Source organism: Dermacentor variabilis, chromosome 7, assembly GCF_050947875.1.
Source record: "Dermacentor variabilis isolate Ectoservices chromosome 7, ASM5094787v1, whole genome shotgun sequence".
NCBI classification, from domain to species: Eukaryota; Metazoa; Arthropoda; class Arachnida; order Ixodida; family Ixodidae; genus Dermacentor; species Dermacentor variabilis.
The window spans coordinates 10,023,284-10,046,765 of record NC_134574.1 but is presented as its reverse complement, the minus strand read 5'-3'; the positions used below and the strand labels follow the sequence as shown (position 1 = coordinate 10,046,765).

Sequence of the window (23,482 nt, the reverse complement as noted above, 5' to 3'; positions counted from 1 at the left end):
GTGCGGGAGTCGACCATCTATCTCTCTAACTCAGGTTGAATGTGCATACTTGAGTAACATGAGTAACTTGAGAGTTGGGTGTCAGGTTTCTTTTATTGTTAGCCTAGTTTGTGTTTTTTCTCCCATTTGTAGGTTTTAGTGTGTGTTGCTGTGTATTTATATAATTGCTTCCAGAGTGGCTTTCTTGTTGCTAATAAATTTAGAGAAGGCAGTGTTCTTCATTTTGTGCATCAGACAGCAAGTGAGCATGTTTCAAAGGATGTTGGATTTTGTTGCCATAAGCAACAAAAAGGCATAAGCATATAGACTGCTTGCTGGAGGTACTATTTATAGCATTAAGGATATTATCATGCTGATTACTCTGTGCACAATAATTAGAAAGATCACATCAGGTCTGATATGTCTTCTTGCCACCATGAAATCTTGTCAGATGCATAACACGGGACAGATACCACAGATCTTGGCCAGCCATTCTCATTTGTGGTCTCGACCTCCTACCACTGAGCAGACTGGTCCAAGAGACAAAACATGCAACTTTTATCTGATTAAATGTAGTGCATGTTGCACAAAATTAGATGTCAGGTGTTATTGTTGACACAGATACATATCTGTGAGCCTCATAAACTAATGTCAAAAGAAAGAGAGTAATACCCATGAAATGCACTCTTGGTAGGATGGCAGGACCATTCTCTTGCAGAGTTAAATAACAACCATGCAGCAATATCATGATATCAAGCTGAACAATAATTCACTCCAAGAATAGGTTTCTTCATGCAACATTGCACTGATAGTCTTGAAATACAATACCCATTGCTAACAGAAGGCCTTCCAAATTATGCATGACAGGAGGGCATATTTTAGGAAGCAAGAATGAAAACGGAGCCGGCTAACTATGAAAGTTGTTAATGCAACTCTGCAGAAGTTAGAAAAATGAACCAAACGGAATAGTTTAAAAGTAAGTGGTTTAGAGACAAAAGGCCGTTTTATTCCATGCCAGAAAAGCAAGCAGAGGTTGAAATGCTTTCCACATACATACCTTCAAGGTGCATGTACAGGGTCTGTCCTGAAAGTAATGTCAGTAAGGCGATTAAAAATCATTTATTGAATTTTTTGTTACAAAAAGTTTAAAAATCTTCAAAATACTCTCCTTTTGTGTCAATACATCGGCTCCAGCGAGACTTCCAGCTCTCGAATGCGTTGTCCTCCTCCGGAATGGCCTTTAATGCTGTGGTGCTAGCTGCTTTAATCACGTCCGCTGTCCCAAAATGATTGCCTTTCAGGGGTATTTTGAGGCATGGAAACAGAAAAAAGTTGGGCGGGAGCCAAGCCCGGGCTGTACGGGGGCTGGGGGATCGTTGGCCCCAATGCATTAACCAGGTAGTCGGTGACGATGAAGGCACTGTGGGCCAGCTCATTATCGTGGTGCAACTTCCAGTTGTCTGCAATGTCCGGCCGGATATGTTGAACCCTGCGTTTCAGTCTTTCAAGGACATCCACATAAAACTTGGAGTTCACAGTGGTTCTTTAAACTCATGATGAACCAGTCCGTGGATGTCAAAAAAAAACAATGAGCATGATCTTGATCTTTGATTTGCTCATCCTGGCTTTCTTCTGGGGAGGGCATGAGTGTGTGTGCCACTCAGATGATTGCCTTTTGGTCTCCAGGTCATATTCAAATACCCAAGTCTCGTCTTCTGTAATGATGTTGTCCAAAAATTTTCGCTCACGTTTGCACATGTTGAGATTTTCTTGGCATGTTTCAAAGCGGCGTGACTTTTCATTGTCAGTGAGCACTTTTGGAACCATTTTTGTGCACGCCTTCCGCATGCCGATATCGTTTGTAACAATTTCATGAACTTGAGTTTTCGAAACGTTTAACGTGTCGGCCATTAAACGAACACTTAATCGTTGGTCTGAGTTCAACAGTTCCCTCGCTCGTGTCACATTGTCAGTCATAGTGGTCGTGGATGGCGATCCAGCGCAGTCCTTGTCGTCGCCCTCTTCCCGGCCGTCCAAGAGGCCTTGTGCCACCGAAACACTTGCCGATCTGACCAGGCATGTTCTTTATAAGCAGTCTTGAGCATAGTAACAGTTTCCGCAGCGGTATTGCCCAAGTTTCACACAAAACTTGATCGCAAATCTTTGTTCTAATGAGCGCTGCATTTTCACTTGCACAAGAATAAAAAACAGCTCTCACAAACGGGCCCGTCCGACACTCTCCGATGTTCGGAGCACACTGACTGACGGACCGCTGCTTAGCTGGATTCCGTCACTACTAGTTTCAACCAGTTAGACTGCTCTGACATACAGTCACATCACAATAAATTTACTGACATTACTTTCAGGACAGACCCTGTATGTGGTGATAGACAAGCTTTTTAGATATAAATGTTGGGAACCTGGATGGAGTTGAGGGACATGTACAGTAAAAACAAGATGTATAAGGTCAAAAATTAATTCTTTTAGTCAGAAATTGGTCAGTGGTGTCTGGCTTCTCTTGTTCCCTGGCCCTGGATGGTGAATACAAAGTCATATATATATATATATATATATATATATATATATATATAGTTTTGTACAATCAAGCATAGAATCATTGCCTTCTACCTGAGCTAACGTATGGGGCAGAAACTTGGAGGTTTCTTGGAGACGAAAAAGGGCATTGTGTTGTCATGTTGGAAAGCACTTTTCCGGAGGAGGGTGTGTCAGCCACTGACATAAATTTTAATGAAATTTATACCAATATAGCTGACATAAAATGTTGAGCTGTCACGAAGTTGAATCAGTTTGGTTCGACAACAATCTCAAATGATGTTAAGGTGGAAAAAGGTTTTCTTTTATGCGCCTTCTTCAGTGCAAAACACACAAGCTTAGGGAATCCATATCAGAACCATTGTGTCGGAATATAAATCATGGCTTCATGTTTCAGAATTTCTGCAGACACACCTTGACAGGCTGGGAATCAACGACCAATTCCTTGCTGCCAGCTCTCAGACTGTTGTACACTTCCTGCAGGAGCATAATCTGGGGAAAATGGGCAGGCTTTAGTATAGATGCAGAAGATTTATACAATTCTTTGCCGCAGGTGCATCTCTTGCAGTTTGTTAAGGACTGCATACACAAGCAAACAAGTTAGCTGGAATTTGCTGAAAGGTGTAAAATTCTTGTTGCAAACTTTCTGGAGCTTCTTGATTTCTATTTAAGGTCAATTTTGCTCTGGTGGGAAAGTAAAATGTGTCCAGAATGCTGGAATCTGCATAGGTTCCGGTGTTGCACCAGTGCTCAGTAATATTTTAAGTTATGTTGACCAGAAAATAATCAAAACCTGAGTGGGCTTGCTCTTAAAATTTTCAGATACGTGGATGATTATTTGTTTTTCATGAGCAAATGATAACTTTCGCAGAGCTGTCATCGAAGTACTGAAGCTATTTAGAGAACAATAGCAAGGTTTCAACTTCACTTTAGAAGTTCCAGAAAAAAAAAAGTGCTGCAACTTCTTATGTCAGGCTTACTTTTATGTGGGATCACGTATGCTGGGGATGTCAGTCGAGAACTTCTAAGCTCCTTCTTGATTATAGGTCTAGCCATTCAAAACTTATTAAGTACAGTATTGCCACTCACGCAATTAGAGATGCCCCAACCAAGAGCTATCCTCACCTTATCCTTGAAAGTGTAAGGAATCTGGTGACAAGGCTTAATGAGGCAGGTTATTCAGTTTCAGTGGTTTTTTTATCTTGAAGCACGTTAATTAAGGAACTTAAGGTGCGGCCAGGGTGGAAGAAGCTTAAGGAGTAAGAGCGGAACAAAGTTGCCATTATCCCCTCTATTAATTGTCACACAGGCAGAAAAAGGTGGCTTCTAAGTTTCAGGAGAGGATTGGGTTTTCATTTAAAGATAAGCTGAAGGGAATATGTGAAGCAATAAACAAGCACATTCTTCACAACGGGTGTCTGAGCAGGGAGGACTGCAAAGTGAAATATAGCATACAGTTTGTCTCTTGCACACGAAATGTTGTTTATTCGATTCCTTTTTCTTGAAGCCTACAAAATATATATCAGTCAGACTGGAAGGTGCTTAAACATTCGACTAAGGAAGCACCATAGTTTTTTTAAGGGTTTTTGCGCATCCACACCTTTCTGTGCATTGTTGCAGCATTGGGCGTCATCCAGTTTTTGAAAGTACTATTCTGCTGTTCACACACTGTGAAAAGCTCTCAAATGAATTAATGGAGGCTTATCACATTAGAAAGAAAAGCACACTGTGTGTTAGCCAGCCATCCATCTCGCTGCAAGATAGCGAGGTTGCCGTGTTAGATCTCAAGTAAAACCACAGAGTTGCATTGTGCCTTAGGAATTGTTTTTTTACATTGATTAATCAGCCGTGACATGTGTGTTGCCGTCAAAACATGTGCATTCGGTGATGTGAAGGTTGTTTTGGTATGCATCTGCATATGCTAGGGGGCCGGGTGTTGGTCACGTGATGTGTGTTATATATTGGTTGTTTTCTTTCAATAAACTTCATTTGATAGTGCTGTATCCTGTCCCATTCTATTACTTTTGTCGGCATCTGTCATGCAGTAGCTGCCATGAAGCTTCAACAACTTGTCCAATTTTCTATCATATTTTCAATCGTATGGAGCATTAGAGTTACGAAATGGGTGCCATGGTATATATATATATATATATATATATGTGTGTGTGTGTGTGTGTGTGTGTGTGTGTGTGTGTGTGTGTGTGTGTGTGTGTGTGTGTGTAAAGGTAAAATGGTGGTAAGGTGGGGTGGTAAAATTAAAATGAAGAGATTTTCACATCATGACTAGTCCTTCTAACACATTTACCTACAAAATTAAAGACTCTTCTTATTAAGCACCTTGTACATAGGTATTCATATTACTAATAATCTTTCAATGCAAATGCATATCAACTTTTTGAGTAATGCTAATAACTGAACACATGGCTTTTTGTGCTGCAAGTTTTCTTGGGACTCCTGCTTCCCTTAAACTTATGTTGTATAATATGCTTGCAAGATCAAGACTGGAGTATGCTTCATCAATCCGGGATACACCGACAAAAAAACACAACTCTCATATTTAGTTGAAGCCATACAAAACCAACCTGTACATTTTATTGTAGCTGCTTATTCCCACACCGCAAGCATATCAACAATTAAAGGTTGCCTTGATTGGCTAGGCAACAAGAAAACTTACCTGTTTATTTCACAAATTCTCAATTGAAACATGTTTTTATTACCTCCTTGTAGCTCATTGATATATATGTGTGTGCGTGTGTGTGTTCTGAGGCTGCCTTTTACAGGAATAGTAAAGATTGGTTTGGGAAGTTGGCACCTGTACCTCGAGGTTGTAGTTCATTCTGAATGAGATACAAGGAGGTAATAACGTATGTTTCAATTGAGAATTTGTGAAATAAATGGGCAAGTTTTTTTGTTGACAAGCCTGGCCAATTAAGGCAAGTTTTAATTGTTGATATGCTTGCGGTATGGGAATAAGCAGCTACAATAAAATGTACAGGTTGGTTTTGTATGGCTTCAACTAAATATCAGAGTTGTGTTTTTTGTCGGCGTATCCCAGATTAAGGAAGCATACTCCAGTTTTGATCTTGCAAGCATATTATACAAAATAAGTTTAAGGGAAGCAGGAGTCCAAGAAAACTTGCAGCAAAAAAAGCCATGTGTTCAGCTATTAGCATTAGTCAAAAAGTTGATATGCATTTACACTGAAAGATCACTAGCAAAAAATCTGATAGGGCAACCTAATAGAAATTATATCAGTTTTTTTCTATTGCATTATGAAACGATGCAACTGATGCACTGATAAAATTACTTTTAGTTCTATTCTGGACGTATATGTGCTATTCTGCTTGTACAAGTCTACTAGTGTATTCTTTTTATTAGTGTAATAGTGTATTCATATTAGTTTGCCAGATCTATAGTCTATCAGTATCTATGTGTGTTGTATAGGTGTAATGTGCTTCAAGGAGAAGCAAGCTTCCTCTTTTGCCCAAAAAATGAGTCAGAAATTTTGCATTTATATTATGAGAAAAGACAATACATATAAATCAAATATGAAGCCCAGGATTCAGAAAGGAAAGATTGTTGGAACAAATATACACCATACAACAGCTTAAAAAGAATAAAAATGTGATCCCATTTAAAAGAGAAAAGATGTTTAGATTGGTTCACAACAAAGTTTAGCCTCTTTAAACAGGAGGTTATTGGCAATCAAGCCACCGAATTGGTTCACACTTACACCACAAAGATTATCAGACTTCACAATCTGGAAAGCTAGTGAATGGAAGTGGTGGGTTCTTCATTATTCATTACCATGCCTTCATGGCTTTTTGCTAGATAAGTATGTCAGACATTCCAGTTTGCTTACGGAGGGTGTCTATATACTTCTACTAGACACCGTCACTTCAGATGACCATAATGAGATCATCTGATCTTCTCTCGGAGTTTGTTGTGAGAGCACAGTCTTTGTTTGGATTGGGTGCAATGACATACAATGTACACCAAATCCTGCATCTTCCTAAAAGTGCGGCTAAACTAGGACCTCATTGGTCGCATTCTTCATTTGTATTTGAAGGCGGAAATTAACTTCTTGTGAAATTGGTCAGCGGAGCTAATGATGTTCCTTTACAAATATTGGAATGTTATGTACTTGCTCGAAAGTTACAGGCAGCTAAAGCTAGTTTAAATCTTTCACCAGAAGCAGTGAGTTTTTTTGGTGTACAGGAGAGGAGAGCTGGTCAGCAGACAGTTTTGTTAGGCACTGGAAAGCTGTGCCTGAACTTGGATGAAAGTGAAAAACAGGCTGTAGTCCACAACCGTGGCTGTGACTCAACAAGTGTCACTGAATATTAGCGAATGGTCATCAACCAACAAACATTCCACTCTCTCCAGTACACTTGAACTATAAAGACTAAAAACAGTGCATTTGTCAGCCTCTCAGGTGCGTTTTCTCTCATTTGTAGAATTCTTACTGGAGCAAATTCTTGCATAATTCTGAAATGCAAGAAACTATTTCCTGTTGAAATTCTCTATGCAAAGCACCTTTCAGTCTGCGTCAGAAGAGAGGAGCCACTAGTTTACGTAACACCCAGCGAAGTTATGCGCCTTTATGTGTTTATAGAAATAGACAACAATATTTTTGAATGGACAATACGAAACCTTTATGAAAGAGACTAATTCCCATGCTCAAAACATGGCAACGATGAACAGTATGTCTTCAGCCATGGTACATGAATGTCTGGTAATAACAGGTTATAGCTTTAAAAAAAACTGTTGGTAACAGTGCACCACACTTTATGGCATTCTGCAATAATCAGCTTTTTCATGTTTGAATATATTAACCAAGCCAGAGCGATCAAAATTCTAGAGTGTTTATTTTTTCTTGCGTTAGCTTCTTGTTTTCCTAATGAACCAGCTAGCCCAATTTGCCACTCTTCATTATTGTACTCTTGTTGATTAAGTGCTTGGGGAATTGCATGGTCTGCATGTTGGCAGTAGTGATGCAGCTGCTGATGAACAGCTGCAGTAGCCAAAAAATGACAATATTTTACAGGACTTATGCACAGTTTCAGGTCGGTGTCCTTACATGTAGCGAAGGGCCCTACTTAACCATGTGACTGCCTTGAGTGGGTGATCACAGTGAACAAACAGTGGTTCACTAGCAGATTGTAAAGAGGTAAAGCTTCTCAGTCTGTATGCAGAGGCATGGAAAGCAGCTGAATGTTAAGTGAGCAGTTATGCTACTTGATACAACAGCATCATTTTCACACCATGCATCTGTCTGCCTCACTTTATTTACTCCTTTGACTCAATGTAGCTGGTGCAAGTTTATCCGTTAACTGTGGCAGCATGACTAAGACACTATCTTTTTTCTGAATGAAACAAGCAAACTCTGAAATTTTATTTTAACAGTGTATAACGGTTTGAATCAAAGACTCCAAACACTATATATGAAGCCTGTTCTGATAGTCTTCTTTGCTTTTGCATGCAGAAGGCTACACAGGTTAAACTACTTTTACACATTTCGACGTGCGGTGGTTGAACTAGCACCCAGTGAAGAATTGTGTCTTCTGACTTTGCAATATGTGCACTGATGTTTAGCTGTTTTTGTTCATGATTATGTGGTTTTAAAAATGGTAAATCCATGTTCTTACTTGAATAAGTTCTCAGATCTGTACTCACTTTTGCTTAAATAATATTGCTGTATTGTCATGTTCTGATATATTGCTGTAGATCTTGTACCAATAGCGATGCTTGTCCTGTTTCCTTGCTTCCTGTCAGTGTGCCATGCCAGTTTGTTCTTTTTGCACAAGCTCACTTGTGTTCTGTCACATATCACAACACTTTCGGGATGAGTGCAAAAATACATAGTCTAGAGAAAATAGCTTCATATGAAGTTGTAATATTATAAAAGCATATTCCAATTAGACCTGGTGTTCTATACAGCATCTGTGAGCAAAAATGGGCATGGTGAAGTTGGTACTTCAGTCTGTGTTCTTCCTCTTATGTGTTTGTTTGAATGTGGCTAAAGTTGCTTGCTTATTCTTTAGATAGTGGAGTATAAATAAACCCTAGTCATGTTTGTAGTCATGTTGCTTGTGTCTTGTCCTTGTTCCTTTGTGGATGGATGCATTAGCGTTGTTATAATTTTCAAATCAAGTAAGCACAAACTAGCCCAGAAAGTAGCTTTAATGAAATCACGTTGGTAGTGTCTAATTTATGGCATTCACAAACTCAGCCGGACATGTTAGAGCTACAGTTAGTATCCACAGTCTTGGAAGTGCTTTGTTTTGCTTTTGTAAATAAACTTTATTAGAACAGTAGGAAGATACCTATGAAGAAAAGAGTCAGACAAGTAGACACAATCTCTGCAGTGCTATGCACTGCGTGCTTGGAAGAAGTATTCAAGCTATTAAACTGGGAAGGTTTGGGAGTAGGGATCGACGGCGAACACCTCAGCAACATTCGGTTTGCCGATGACATTGTTCTATTCAGGAACACTGCGGACGAGTTACAAAAAATGATTGAGGACCTTAACAGGGAGAGTGTAAGAGTGGAGCTGAAGATTAATATGCAAAAGACAAAGATAATGATAAATAACCGGGCAAAGGAACAAGAGTTCAAGATCACTAGTCAGCCTCTAGAGTCTGTGAAGGTGTACGTCTACCCAGGTCAACTAATCACAGGAAACCCTGACCATGAGAAGGAAATTCACAGAAGAATAAAAATGGGCTGGATCACATACGGCAGACATTGTGAGCTCCTGACTGGGAGCTTACCATTATTATTGAAAAGGAAAGTATACAATCAGTGCATTTTATGGGTGCTGACATATGGCGCAGAGATTTGGAGACTGACAAAGAAGCTTGAGAACAAGTTAAGGGCCATGCAAAGAGGGATGGAACGAAGAATGCTAAGTATAACTTTAAGACACAGAAAGAGAGCAGTTTGGACAAGAGAGCAGACGGGTATAGATGATATTCTAATAGACATTAAGAGAAAAAAATGGCGCTGGGCAGGTCATGTAATGCGCAGATTAGATAACCGTTGGACCATTAGGGTGACAGAATGGGTACCAAGGGAAGGGAAGTGCAGTAGAGGATGGCAGAAGACTAGGTGGTACGCCAAAATTAGGAAATTTGTGGGTGCTAGTTGGAATCGGTTGGTGCAGGACAGGGGTAATTAGAGATTGCAGGGAGAGGCTTTCGTCCTGCAGTGGACATAAATATGATGATGATGATGATGATGATGATGATGATGATGATGATGACAGTAATCCTGTTTTGGATATGCGTTAAATGTTGCACATCCGTCTCGCAAAATTTGTAAATGTAATTTTGTATTAAAAGAACTGGAGCACACCTGCTACAAAGATGGACTGATACTTTTCTCATGCAACTTCCCCAATGTAATTTCAAAGGCTAGGTAATGCTGCTGTGCTTTGAAAACGTGTGCTTTAATTTATGTTGAAACATGTTTAGGATAATATATCTGCATACAAGCTGTAAAAAGTTTTGATAATTGCACTGTTTATGCACTTCATTTTTATTTGATACTCCAATATCCCAACTGTGTTTGTTAATCTGTTAACGTGGCAGGCAATGCATTCAGGGTTGTATATTCAGTTCATTTTAAAAACGTCTCTTCAGGCGTGTGGGCACCGGCGTGTGTGCTATTTCTAACATGCTTTATCAGTGCCTCAATCAGATTTCTGTATGTCATATGATGATCTCTATCTGGGTTTAAAAGACTGATACGTACATCATGCTATTTGGGCTTGTAGGCAGCACAGTGAGCTCTATCTGCTGCCTGCCAGTCTGGTAAAGAGTTCTGTGGGTCAGGTAGGAATATATATCACTCTTAGAAGGACCCGTACTACCTATACATATTCCTAAGAGACTATAGAAATTTCTATCAGTTTTTTTTTTTTTGCTAGAGTACCGATGTTAGGTTTTTAACTAGTTATGGCACTCCGGAGAGACATTAGTGGAGACATTGCCCCACTGGGCACGTGCAGCAGCTAAGCCCAGTGGAGGGGGGAGATATGGACTTTGCACCCGCTTGCGAGAGCAAAGATGACGTGGCATGGCGGCGGCGCCCTCTCCCCTCACGCAACACCTGGCGCGCTAGAGCGACAGCAGATGTACCCTTTCACTCGCTCTGCTCTGTAGAGGCACGCTCGCAATGTGGTCACAACCAATTGGATTTGAGGTTCCATTTCGCTGAGATGACAGACGCTGCCTTTTTTACTCAGTGGGCCATTTGTTTAGTCTGTTTGAACAGAAACAGACCTGCCAGAGTTTGGTTGTTTCACAACAAAACACACAGTCATCAACAGAAAGTTTAGTTTTCTACGTTAAGTTCTTTGCGAGATCTAAAATGAGAAAAATCAAGGGCCTAAACACTCAGCATTGTTGCATGCCAGAAGTGACAAAAGACAGATTTGTGAATTGGAGTTGTTAACATAAAAATTGTGTTTAGTCATGAAGAAAGCATTCAGTGAATTTTAGTAATTGCATGTGGATCAATATTAAGTTAGCTTATTCAGCAGAAGGAGGCAGTGGCACAAAGTAGCAGAATTTAAAACGCTAAAAGCATCCATTCAACGCAAGAACTAAGTTCAATGGAGGAGATCAAGTTAGTGAACATGACAATATAGTTGTGTTTTTCATGAGGGACAAGGTCTTATGGAAACCATGTTGACATTTGTTGTAGAAGTTTTGTGACACAATTTAGGATTATTATGGAGATTGAAATAAATGATGTTACAGGGAGGCTTGGCAATTGAGGCCAGCAATTGTTCTGCCCAAGTGTCTCTCATAATATTACTGCGGTAGATCACCACGTGCATTCTGTTCTAGAAGCTGAAAAGGTAATGCTAATCTGTGTAATGCATCTGTCGAATGCCGACAACAATGGCATGATCGACGATGGGATGACAATTCTAGAGTCATCACGATTGAGGCATAACGACTTTGGGATGATGAGTGCATGCCTGGCAACGACTGCATATTTACTACACAGCGTGAAGGCGGCAGCACCCGACGGCGTGATATTACAACTAATTTGAAATGACAATGCCAATGATGACGACAGATTGAAGACTGTGAATGGTGAACAATGATGCGTCCACTTGGCAACTAAAGAACAACATATGAGGACAGCTAAGCATGTCTTATCTGAGTTGTGATTGCGAAAGCATTAATGCCCAATTGAACGCTGCTGAGCAGTCCTTCGAGTTTTACGCTGCAAGTGATGCACCCTAGGGCTACATTGGGCCCGAGCTAGCAAGCAGCAGCAGCTTGTGGTGCCAACACCGCATGCCACCGATGTGCTGCATGACCAGAGACCAGGAAACAGCAGTGGCCACCAAGGCTGGCAGGCACGTGCAGCAGTTAAGCCCAGTGGAGGGGGGAGATACGGACCAGGCGGCGGCTTGCGAGAGCAAGGATGACGTGGCGTCGCGGCGACGCCCTCTCCCCTCACGCAACACCTGGTGTACTATAGCGACAGCAGGTGTACCCTTTCACCCGCTCTGTTTTGTCGAGGTGCACTCGTGACGTGGTCGCAGCCAATGGGTGCTGTTTCGCTGAGACGACAGACGCCGGCTTTTTTGCTCAATGGGCCATTTGACGCTTTCGCATAAATAATCGCTACAGAATACTGACAACGTGGTTATGTTGAGCTCGCGTTCACGCTTCATCTACACGGACCACCCTACCTGTGTACTTTTGGTACTGGGGCCAATTCTGTACCATGCAATACACTCAGCCATGGAGCACCCGCAACGATCACGCGATAGGCGAAAAACGCTGTGCTTTAAACATGCACCCATAGAGTGCCCCAATATTGCAACCAGCCGATCGGTGCATAGTGAAGCGTCCGCATGGCCGCGTTTGCCACGTGGCCTTGCTATGCGAGTGTGTGGCTGATATATCAATTGAGTAATCGAAAGACTGGTTCCGAATACCTTTACTAACCAATTTGAGTCCGCGGCACTTTTATGTGCTGCTTTGAATAACTGCGTGTGGTACCACGGTTCCCGCAGTCACCCAATGCATGTGGCGCGTACTTTAGCAGCAGCACTCGGCGTGTTTCGACTAAAGCAATTTCATTTCAATTCTGCTCGCCACTCATGGCGGCTGTAGCTGCTTATAGTTATACCGTACTTTGGTTATAAAGTACAGTAAGTCTAGTTAATAAATTTTATTGGGATGTGAGGTTTTATTTAGTTAAATCGAGAACTTCGTCAAATTGAAACCACTTGATTATATCACGCAACATGCCATAAAACTGATGCAAGAGCCAAAAATGTCGTTTTTGCCTACGTTCACACTTATTGTAGCAGTTGAGCATGTACTCTGCCTTAACAGAAGAAACGATTAAACATTCTTAAAAGCTATATGTCAGTGATACTAAAATCATCAGAACTCAATTAGACCTACTATACCCACATTTTTCTTTTTAATTATGGCAAATCAGGCAAGATATTAGTTGATTCTAGGTTTTCAGTGCTCATGAATGTGACAGTGAAAGTATTGAATGTCATGTAGTGTAATGCAACGAAAACAAGGACACAAGAAAAAGCAAAACACAGACATAATTAGGCGCTTGTGTCTGTGCTTCATTTCTTCTTGTGTTCTTGTTTTTGCTGCGCTACACTACATGCCCTTCCATGATGATCAACGAACAAGCCCACATTGCCGCCCCCGTGTAGAGAACAGGAAATTTCGTTATACACTTAAACTTTGATATAACAAAGTAGGTAAAATCGGCAATTCGCTTCGTTATATAGAAATTTCCTTGTGTTGAAATTCGATCTGTTATGTAAATGAGTACAGTCGCCGATCGATTTTTGTTGCACGGGAAGGGGCCATGCAATTTTCCGAATTATTTGACAATAAAAAAAGCAAGTTTGAATGAGAAAACATTTTATTTTGACGAATATAGGAGTCAGCGATGAATGATATACGGTTTCATGCCACGTTGACGTCACATCAGCGGTACGTACGAATTAAGTGACGCCATATGCTTTCGCGTGCACTCCGCCCCCAAAGCGTCGCCCGGTCGCACTGCGACGACGCTATCATGAAAAGCGCCGGCAGCTGGGAGCGAATGCTTCGTCTGCTTCTCGTTCCAACGGGTCATCAAAACTCGAGATTGCGCAACCTTCAATACTAAACGTGCGGGAAAACAGCTTACATGATACCACGCCGTCTTGGCATGACCGCTCTTTCCACACGCAGCAGATTACCTCTAGAGCAGGGTGCGCGGATGCATATGCGCTCAGCCACGCTTACAGCCACTCGCAGTCATGGCCGACAAGCGCGCCAACTTACCCCCCCCCCCCACTCCGCCCCCACGCGCGCGCTTGATCGCGTTACCGCGAGCTCGCTTTCCTTCCCCACTTTGCCATTGCTCGCGTGGGAAGGCCGCACTTACGAAGCCACCATCTTTCTTGTCTCACCCTCGCACTCTTTCACTCGCACCTAAAGCACAAGTGCGCGGGGCGCGATAGGATCTGATCGCACTTGGACTTAATTCATACGGAACATGATGCGGCTCCAAGCTGTTGTTCTTGTCGCGCTGCACGCAGTTTGAGAGGTGCGTTTGCAAGCAGCCGCTTGTAATTCAATCATTTGACTATCTGCGTCCGCGGAAGTTACCATTGATTAATTGTCTTGGCACTCCTCTGCGGCAGAAGCGAAATTTCGTTATATTGAAATTGCACACAAACACACTTCTTTATATTGAGGCTCTAAATGCATGGTGTCCTATGGAGAAGAGGTTATGAAAAGTTAAATACTTCGCTATATCGAGAATTTCGTTATACTGAGGCTTAACTGTATAGAGATTTGAATTTATATACCTTGTTGTGCTGCTCCTTGGGTCATGGTTTCTATGACTATGACTCATATGACTCTGTATCTGTTGCGTAGAAAATCTCTCTCGCCCCGTTTCCCTACTGTTCTCCTTTTGGAGGAGGCCCCCTCTTGATGCTATCCTTGTTCCACTCTTGGCCCACATCATTTCATAATCGAGGCATGTAAGGACACAGTTCCTTATGCGATGCAGCTCTGACATCATGCGTACCATACAGAATTGTACGTGAGCCTGAGCCCGTACATAACCATTCTTCTGATCAAATGTTAATTTTTAGACTGACATCCTTTCCTCTTGCATGACAGTTATCTTTGCTGTATTGTTGCTGCTCTCTCATGTATGTATACCAATCAATTATCTTAGTCAATTTCTTCTTGAACATTGAGTCCAATCTTTGCCAACTTAAGTGTGTGTTGAATGTTAATTTTTTAAGACCTGTCTTCACAATCTGCCTCCACCTCATCCATTTTAGCATCCTCAATTCAGTCACTTCTCCATCCTGACTTCTAGGTGACTTTATTAAAATTGTTTAGGTTCCATACAGTATTGCTGGTCATGTATTGTCTTATAAGTTTATTAGACAGTGAAAATCTTCAACTTGACTGGAACCTGTGTAATGTAAATATCATAATGCATCTTTTCAGTCTTTCCAAACTATGTCAATTACGCTGATTCTGTGGGCTGTCCAAATTTTCCATGTTGGCGTTTTCAGTTATATTGAACCAAGGTATACGTCTTCTCTATGGTTTACCCTCAAGGCTTCCCTTTCATCTACTCTGAGAAATTGGCATGCGGCTACCAGATGTGGGCAGCTTGCCTCACAACACATGCACATGCTCAGCTACTTTTGCCAACCTTTGTGCTAGATGTCAATCAGCATGAGTGAAGCAGCGAGAATGGGGAATTATGAAATGAAGGCAGAGGTTCGAGCATTAAGGGAAGTCATACTTATGAGGTGAGTACATGTGAAGAAAAGTAGTCAGAAATGTTGGGAATTTGCAGTTTCCTGTTTATTGGTCTATTAAACTCTCCCTAGCTGTTTCAGTTATTTCATCATGTGTTGCAATTTTTAGTTGCAATATGTTCTTCTTGAGTGCTGCCACACTTAATACTAGAAGTTTGAGAACTTATATTTCTTATTCACTTGGTTCATTCATACCTACAAGCAGCAGTCTTTTCACTTTACATCATCTATTGAATGTAATGCCCAGATATGTTCTCAGTCTACTTCAGTGGGAGTCACTAACACAGTGAATGATCATGGAACATGTGTGTTCTTAGAAAGTGCCTTCATGTGATGCAGCTGTAAGTTAAGGTAGGGGATGCTTTGGAAAGCATGTTATGTGGCTTACATGAGAATTATTTTATGCCAGAAAGCACACAAATATTTGTGTTTATTTCTGGTGTTCTTCTTCCTTAATTACTTTCTTGATTCAGCGCATATATATGAAGCAAGAGATCTTGGCTTGTTCTTTCTTTACATTAGCAAATTACATTAATCATATAATAGCACACTTTGCATAATTGAGCACACTAAAGGTCACTTGGCGAGCAAAACATGTACTTGTCTTTTTGAATATTCCAGCTTAATGTTTTAGTGTGTGCAGTTTGGACGTGATTCTTGAGAAGCACTACATCTGCTTCAAATATAAGAGGTATAATTGCTTTTGCTTAAAAATAATCCTAATCTTCCTTGATAGCTGTCCTTTTTTTACTAGACAATATAAGCATGGTGCTTAATTCCAAGATAAATATGCCTGCTGTAACTGTATGTATCAGTGTTTGACTATTCGTTACCTACTATTCCTATTAGAAAAATGTATTTGCCAACCTCCAATTATTTGCATTGAAGTAGTGAAGAGTTTGACGGCAGCCTGTCTGGTTTGGTCAAAAGAGGCACGGTAAGTAGTTTAAAATTAGATGCTAACCATAAAAATGAAAAATAAGAACTGGTTCAACTGGAGCTTTGTTCACAATCTTTGCGAACAAGGCTTTCAAGTGGGAGCCGAAGCATCTATCTTGTATGCCTGATCTTCATTTGCTTATTACTATTATTATTTGAATTCATCTAGCCCTAAAGAGGTGGCAATTTATTACGAATACTACTCTTTGCATTTTGTTTCCATTGCTGAGTTTTTTTTTTAAAAGTAACTTCATGCACCACACAAGTACAACTCAAACATTTTCATTCTTTCAAGGACGTCACACCTAGTGGAAGGTATTCTGCACTAACATAATTATCTTGAGATTTCCAGTAAATACGTAGCCCTCATAAAAAGTATCTAAATAATTTTGGCCTAAGCGGTTATACATTAACCATGTAGGCTTCATCAGCTTCTGACATCACTTGGTCTTGGCAAACTTGTGAGCTGACAAGTTTGAGCATGCAGTCACTTCCCTCCATATTTGTTTCGATGAAGGCTTGCCCTTTGGTGCTACTCTGGATCCACCCTCGTTTCCTGTGATTACCACTACGGGCTTCAAGGCACACACCCTCAGGAAGACTTTTCATGCACAAACCTGGTTCTTTCACACTTTTACTAAGACAGACATTGAAAGCAAGGATGGCATAGCAGGCATGTTGGTTACAGATGTACTTTATTAAATAGCTTTGTAAGTATTCATCTTGTGGACATTTCCATATCCTCTTCTGCTGAATTAGCTGGGGGAGCATGTCTCCTTCTCATGCATACCCCAGCCCAGCCAATCAGAACTTCAGCAGTGGATGAAATGGACATTTCTACTAGGTGGACACGGAATACATCCCCTGTGCTCTGTCCTATCTTTCCACCCTTCTCCATGTATTTTACTCAGTAAACTACTGGTTCAGCGTGTTGGCCACCTTAATCAATCTTCCAATATCAGCACTTAAAAGGTATACAATACAAATAAGGCACTGTAAACCCAAGCAGTTAGGCTGGCGATTGCTGCTGTTATGCACCATACAGGCAGACGCAATGGCTTCACTGTAGCTTTCTAAGTTAACTTTACTGAACTTTGAATTTAGAGAAGGCAGAATATAAACACAGACTAGCATCTTTCTTATGTGCTTCACGCCTCTGCTTTTCTTGTGTTACTAAAATAAGTATGTTGAACCTAAATGAAGTAAAAGGAAACGGAAATTGTCACACTAATTTCATTTCACTGTCTTTTTAAAGGTATAGCAAGATTTTTAATTGCATTACGAGTGGTTACTTGTTTCGATCTTAATGTTCATTTCTCATACTCCAATTGGACAACAACTGTTCCCTCATCCACAGCTATCAAGGCCTTATGGCAACTTTGGAAGCTCTCTGAAGTGAGTAAATGCTATGCATTGCATTATTTCTTAATACATTTTCATGGCTGCCTTTAACCTCTATAGTCCCTCATTAAAGCCAGCTCTTGTGACCACATTTAAAGAGCTTGTGGTAATGTATGCCTAACAAGAAAGATGGGTGCTTTGTAGTGCTAGTATGCTCTAAGTAAATTGTTTTATGCAAAAATTGCTTACATAATTGTCTGACAAATACTGCATCATGTTTGCTATTTTGCCTTCTGTTTCAAATTCACTGCATCTATACATTTTACCAGTGCATGAGTAGGGTTCAAGGCTGTTCTTTAAAATGCTCATGAGCACTTATCATGATCAGTTCCCCATATAAGTGGTTTTGCTGATGAGAATACAGGAATACGAGCAAAATTGACATGGAACCAACATATAGATAACGTCTGCATGACTGCCTATCAAAAGTTATATTTTCTGAGAAAAAAACTGGAACATGCATCACGTAATGTAAAACTTATTGCATACACCGCCTTCATTAGGATGATACTAGAATATTCAGCCGTTGTTTGGAGTCCCCATCAAGTGATGCTTAAGAGGAAGTTGGAAAGGATAGAGTCTGGCGGCACATTTTATTTGTTCAACATATCGAAGGAAGGAATCGGTCACGCTTATGTTACAGCTTTGCAACTTCTATCTTCTTGAGGTACGTAGGAAAAAATATAGGCTGAAGGTGCTTTATCAAATAATGCAGGATCAACTTTAGATTGATAAGCTCAAATATCTACATGCTCCAGGCAAAAGATACCCGCGAACTAACCACGCCTACATCATAAAGCCGGACCATACCAACAGTGATACATATCGATACTCATTTTTCCCGGATGCGATAGAAATGTGGAACCAATTGCCAAACGCTATTGTTAGCCTAAATGATGTCGCCGACTTTGAAAATGCTGCTGAGGCATATTTATGAAAGTTTTCGATTTAGTTTTAAAGTGCCAAGTGATATGTGCGACTTGATATTCATTGTCCGTATTTTGATGAATGTCAGAAGTGTGCTGAACAGCATTCAAGTGAACATCTTATTCACTGTGAATTGACAAGTGTTAAGCAACTTTACGTACATTGACATTGTCTATATTTGATTTATGTAATTGTATTGTCCTCTCTGTTATGACCCTCTATGAGGGTTGACAGTATTAATAAATAAATAAATAGACAACGAGGAATGTGGGTAAGTACACTTTATTTTCAGCCCACGTTTTTTTAATGAATGGCTGTTATACTGCTAAAATCTGCACATTTAATAAAAGTACACTGCTCTGCTTCATCACTCCATGCTAAGTGCAAGTATCCTGTACCAGGAAGTCAAACCAAGACGTGGGATGTTCAGTCTGTGAAAATAAAAACGAGTTTGAAACATTAACGTGCAAAAACTAAAGCACACATAAGAAAATAAACACAGCACAGGAACATATCCAATGAATCAGAATTACCTTTGAGAGCAAACATATAGTCTCTATGGCACAGTCATCATCAGCCTGGTTACACCCACAGCAGGGCAAAGGCCTCTCCCATACTTCTCCAACAACCCCGGTCATGTACTAATTGTGGCCATGCCGTCCTTGCAAACTTCTTAATCTCATCCACCCACCTAACTTTCTGCCACCCCCTGCTACGCTTCCCTTCCCTTGGGATCCAGTCCGTAACCCTTAATGACCATCGGCTATCTTCCCTCCTCATTACATGTCCTGCCCATGCCCATTTCTTTTTCTTGATTTCAACTAAGATGTCATTAACTCGCGTTTGTTCCCTCACCCAATCTGCTCTTTTCTTATCCCTTAACGTTACACCTATCATTCTTCTTTCCATAGCTTGTTGCGTCGTCCTCAATTTGAGTAGAACTCTTTTCGTAAGCCTCCAGGTTTCTGCACCGTAGGTGAGTACTGGTAAGACACAGCTATTATATACTTTTCTCTTCAGGGATAATGGCAACCTGCTGTTCATGATCTGAGAATGCCTGCCAAACGCACCCCAGCCCAGTCTTATTCTTCTGATTATTTCCGTCTCATGATCCGGATCCGCCGTCACTACCTGCCCTAAGTAGGTGTATTCCCTTACGACTTCCAGTGTCTCGCTGCCTATTGTAAATTGCTGTTCTCTTCCGAGACTGTTAAACATTACTTTAGTTTTCTGCAGATTAATTTTTAGACCCACTCTTCTGCTTTGCCTCTCCAGGTGAGTGAGCATGCATTGCAATTGGTCCCCTGAGTTACTAAGCAAGGCAATATCATCAACGAATCGCAAGTTACTAAGGTATTCTCCATTAACTTTTATCCCCAATTCTTCCCAATCCAGGTCTCCGAATACCTCCTGTAAACACGCTGTGAATAGCATTGGAGAGATCGTATCTCCCTGCCTGACGCCTTTCTTTATTGGGATTTTGTTGCTTGCTTTATGGAGGACTATGGTGGCTGTGGAGCCGCTATAGATATCTTTCAGTATTTTTACATACAGCTCGTCTACACCCTGATTCCGTGATGGCACAGTGAAGAAACCTTATTCCTCCGGCTTTTTTTGAGCGCGAGAAGATATGAAAGTGCATGCGTTCTCCCCATATTGTGTATCTGTCACCTTTTCACACACAACAAAGATGTTGTCTCAATGTGCCCAACTGTCTTTGCATATCCATTTCTCTGCTCTCATACCATGATACCTACAGTTAAAGGCTATAGCAATGCTTAGCTTGAATGAACCAACACAAGCTACATGCACTGTGCTGTTGAACATGGCATTGTAAGTTAAGATTCATGCACAGCACATTCATGTGCTATAAACATTTGATTGTGATTGTAGGCGAGATAAATAAAAAGAAGGTATGTAAATAAGAATGTTCCCTAATAAGCTGTGCAGAAGTGCTCTCCCGTTTGGACAGAAGCCGAGCACAGCTGCAGTGAACAAGAAGCCAACTTATACAGCATTTAAAATCTAGGTATGTGTTACAGATTTTTCTGAATTCATGGTCGAAAATCTAGGTGTTAAAGGTGACAAACATTTAAACAGGTCTCTATTCGGACTGGTAATGCTATGTGTCACCTAGTTTGATAAAATATACCATATCACTGGTCTCCCAAGCTAAGGCTGCTGTCCAGTTGCAAGTGCAAATCACTCAATTATGTCTAGGGCACGTTTTAGCAAAAAGCAGCCAAGATTACTGTGCCATTGAGGTCTATTTTCTGACATCTGATTTCTTCTCAGAAAGCCACCTCTCTAAAAAAAAACTTCACAACAACATAACCCAAACCTTTCTTGAGAAAAGCCATCACACTGGTCCTTGAACACTAATTACACAGTGGCTCCTTGTGATGTAATGTTATGTACGTCAGCACCTTACAAAGTACAGGAAAATTTAATAATGGCAGCGTGACAGGTACACAGAAAAGTAAAGGGATAAAACATTACACAGGCTGCCAGGAGTGTTCATATCTCTATTTCAATGTGGATGTTTTTAGCAGTGAATACATGTTCTCATTAAACTGAGTCATAATATTACAAAAGCGAAGGGCAAGGGTCTTTACATTCTAAACTGACAAATGTGCTTTATTACGATTCACCGCAATACAGGAGGTATTTTGCAGTGAACGGTCACGTAAGGTTTTGGCTAACTACGGCGGGCGTGTCCTGCAGCGCGGCCTCTTGTGTATTGCGGTAAAGCGTATTAATGTGACAAGAGCTAACCTGGCATGTATGGCTTTAGCCAACAAAAGTTCTCAAGACATCATGCATCCTGCCACGAAAATCTGCTTTGTTGAGAGTAGAACATTAGGTTCGTCACTGACAGAAACCATACATTCCAGATTCACGTAAATCTTTCCCAATATTGGCATGCTTCACCGCAACACACAAATATGTTGCGGTGATAACGGTGGTCGAACAGGCTGGTGCAAATGTTTCGACAGGGGAGCGTGCCTTCATCAGGGCAACTGCTTTCCTTGGCAGTTTTCATATACGTGAGACCCCCCCCCCCCTCCACTTCCAACAGGGGAGATTTAGCTGGACCTTTGCCAAGAAATGTACCGACAAGCGTTTGGTAGTGGCTGGTAGAGATGCAGGTGTCTAAAAAGCGTTGCGAAATTCGGTTCCATAAGGTTAGCTTCAACGCAATACAAATATGTTAAGCAGTTAGACATACATGTTTTGCGGTGAATCATAGCAAGGGTACCTGGCCTTTGATGCAAAGCAGCTTCCCAAGAGGCACGCTAATCCAGTGGCTAGTTACGCAGTTCCCCGCATGCGAGTGAGTTCCCTGCGTTCGGCGGTTTCCCAGTGACATACAAGATGACATTGATTGACTGTGTTGTAAATGGGCGACGGCACTATATGCTGATGCAAAAGCGTCGTTTCGCTTTCGAAAACACCTTGACTCGCATATGACCAAAGCAGTTGAACAGGAAACTACGAAATTACGTAGCTATTATGGAAGAAATCAACAGTTCAGAAAAAAAATGGCCGTGTAAACATTAACTGGCTTACGAGGTCGACAAACCAACGGTTCAAAGAATCACAGCCACGTCCGAAAAAAATAGCGCTGAAGGCCGGCCTGTACACTTAGGCGCCTCGGCGCGCGTAATGTAATAGGAGACGGCAGCTCCACAAGTACATCATTAAGGAACACATATATGTCGGTGAAAGCGGTCACTCTTCAGTTCTGACATGCTTCACCGCGTAACACTAGTCTACTGCGGCGAAGCTGACTTCAGGACGCCGATTTCTTCAACTCATCTAGCGAGGCAGGTCCGTTTATCACGCTTGGAAACGTTTGACATTTTCTGCATTAATTTCGTTTGTTCTTTTTAATTTTATTATCACAGTGACCCTGTATCACGCTGTAGCAGAGCTAGTGCCGCGTCTTAGGTGCGTTAGGAAAGGTAAGCGTGTATGCAGCAGGCACGGCGGCATTGGCTCTTGTTTGGAAACTTCAAGAGACGCTCTTCCGCGCAGCGATGCCATTTGTATTATTAAAAGAATGCAGGTGATGATTAAATGAGCCGCAGCAAAGCTGTAAAAAAGCAGTAGTAATGCTGTTCTAAGATCCTCTCGCTCGAGCGAGATGGTCTTAGAAAAAAAGCGCGATGCAACGCGATCTGACGGAATAGCTCGTCATGCCAGTGTTTTCTTACGTCCTCGTTCTTACACGTACCCTCCCCTGAATCAGACTACTGAATGGTTATGTGCACGCACTGACGATCCTGACGGAGGCAATCACTCACATGAGCAGCTCCATATAAGATGCCACGGCCCATTCCACATGCCGGCAGCAATTTGACGCGGCCATGAGGCAAAATATGCGCACAAGGTACCTAATGGTAACGCATCAAACAGCTCACAGCCCCAACCCTTTATTACACGCATATAGCGTGGAAAGATGAATTACTCACGCTCTATATAAGTGGGCACGGAATACGAACCGCTTCGCAGCGCAGCCGGCTCCGTAAGACAGACGCCATCAAAATGAGCGGATGTGACATCATGGGTTATAGCGGACGTGACGTCATGGGTGAACGTAGACATTTCGGGCATCTTTCGTCACAGCGCGAAGCTATGAGCTGTGAAGCTATGAACACAGCGCGCGAAGCTATGAGCTGTTGGCACTGTTTTGTGGGTATCGCAGATCGCTTTCAAGCTGCTTCCCACGCGGCATTGACATAAGCCGCCGCCTGAGTACGTTCATGGCTCAATAATAAAGAATTTCAGGGCGTCCAGTATTCCGTCAAGCGCGGGTGGTTTGCCAGGTGAACGGGGGCG

The 23,482-nt window shown here is 41.5% G+C and overlaps 1 long non-coding RNA gene across 1 annotated transcript; it reads right to left on the bottom strand.

The window, feature by feature from the left end:
* Positions 1 to 18,906: 18,906 nt before the first annotated feature.
* Positions 18,907 to 23,248, bottom strand: LOC142587316 (uncharacterized). The gene is made up of 2 exons (XR_012829460.1): positions 23,146 to 23,248; positions 18,907 to 19,071 (listed from the first exon to the last, which is right to left on the bottom strand). It is a non-coding gene; the product is annotated as an uncharacterized LOC142587316 (long non-coding RNA).
* Positions 23,249 to 23,482: the final 234 nt, after the last annotated feature.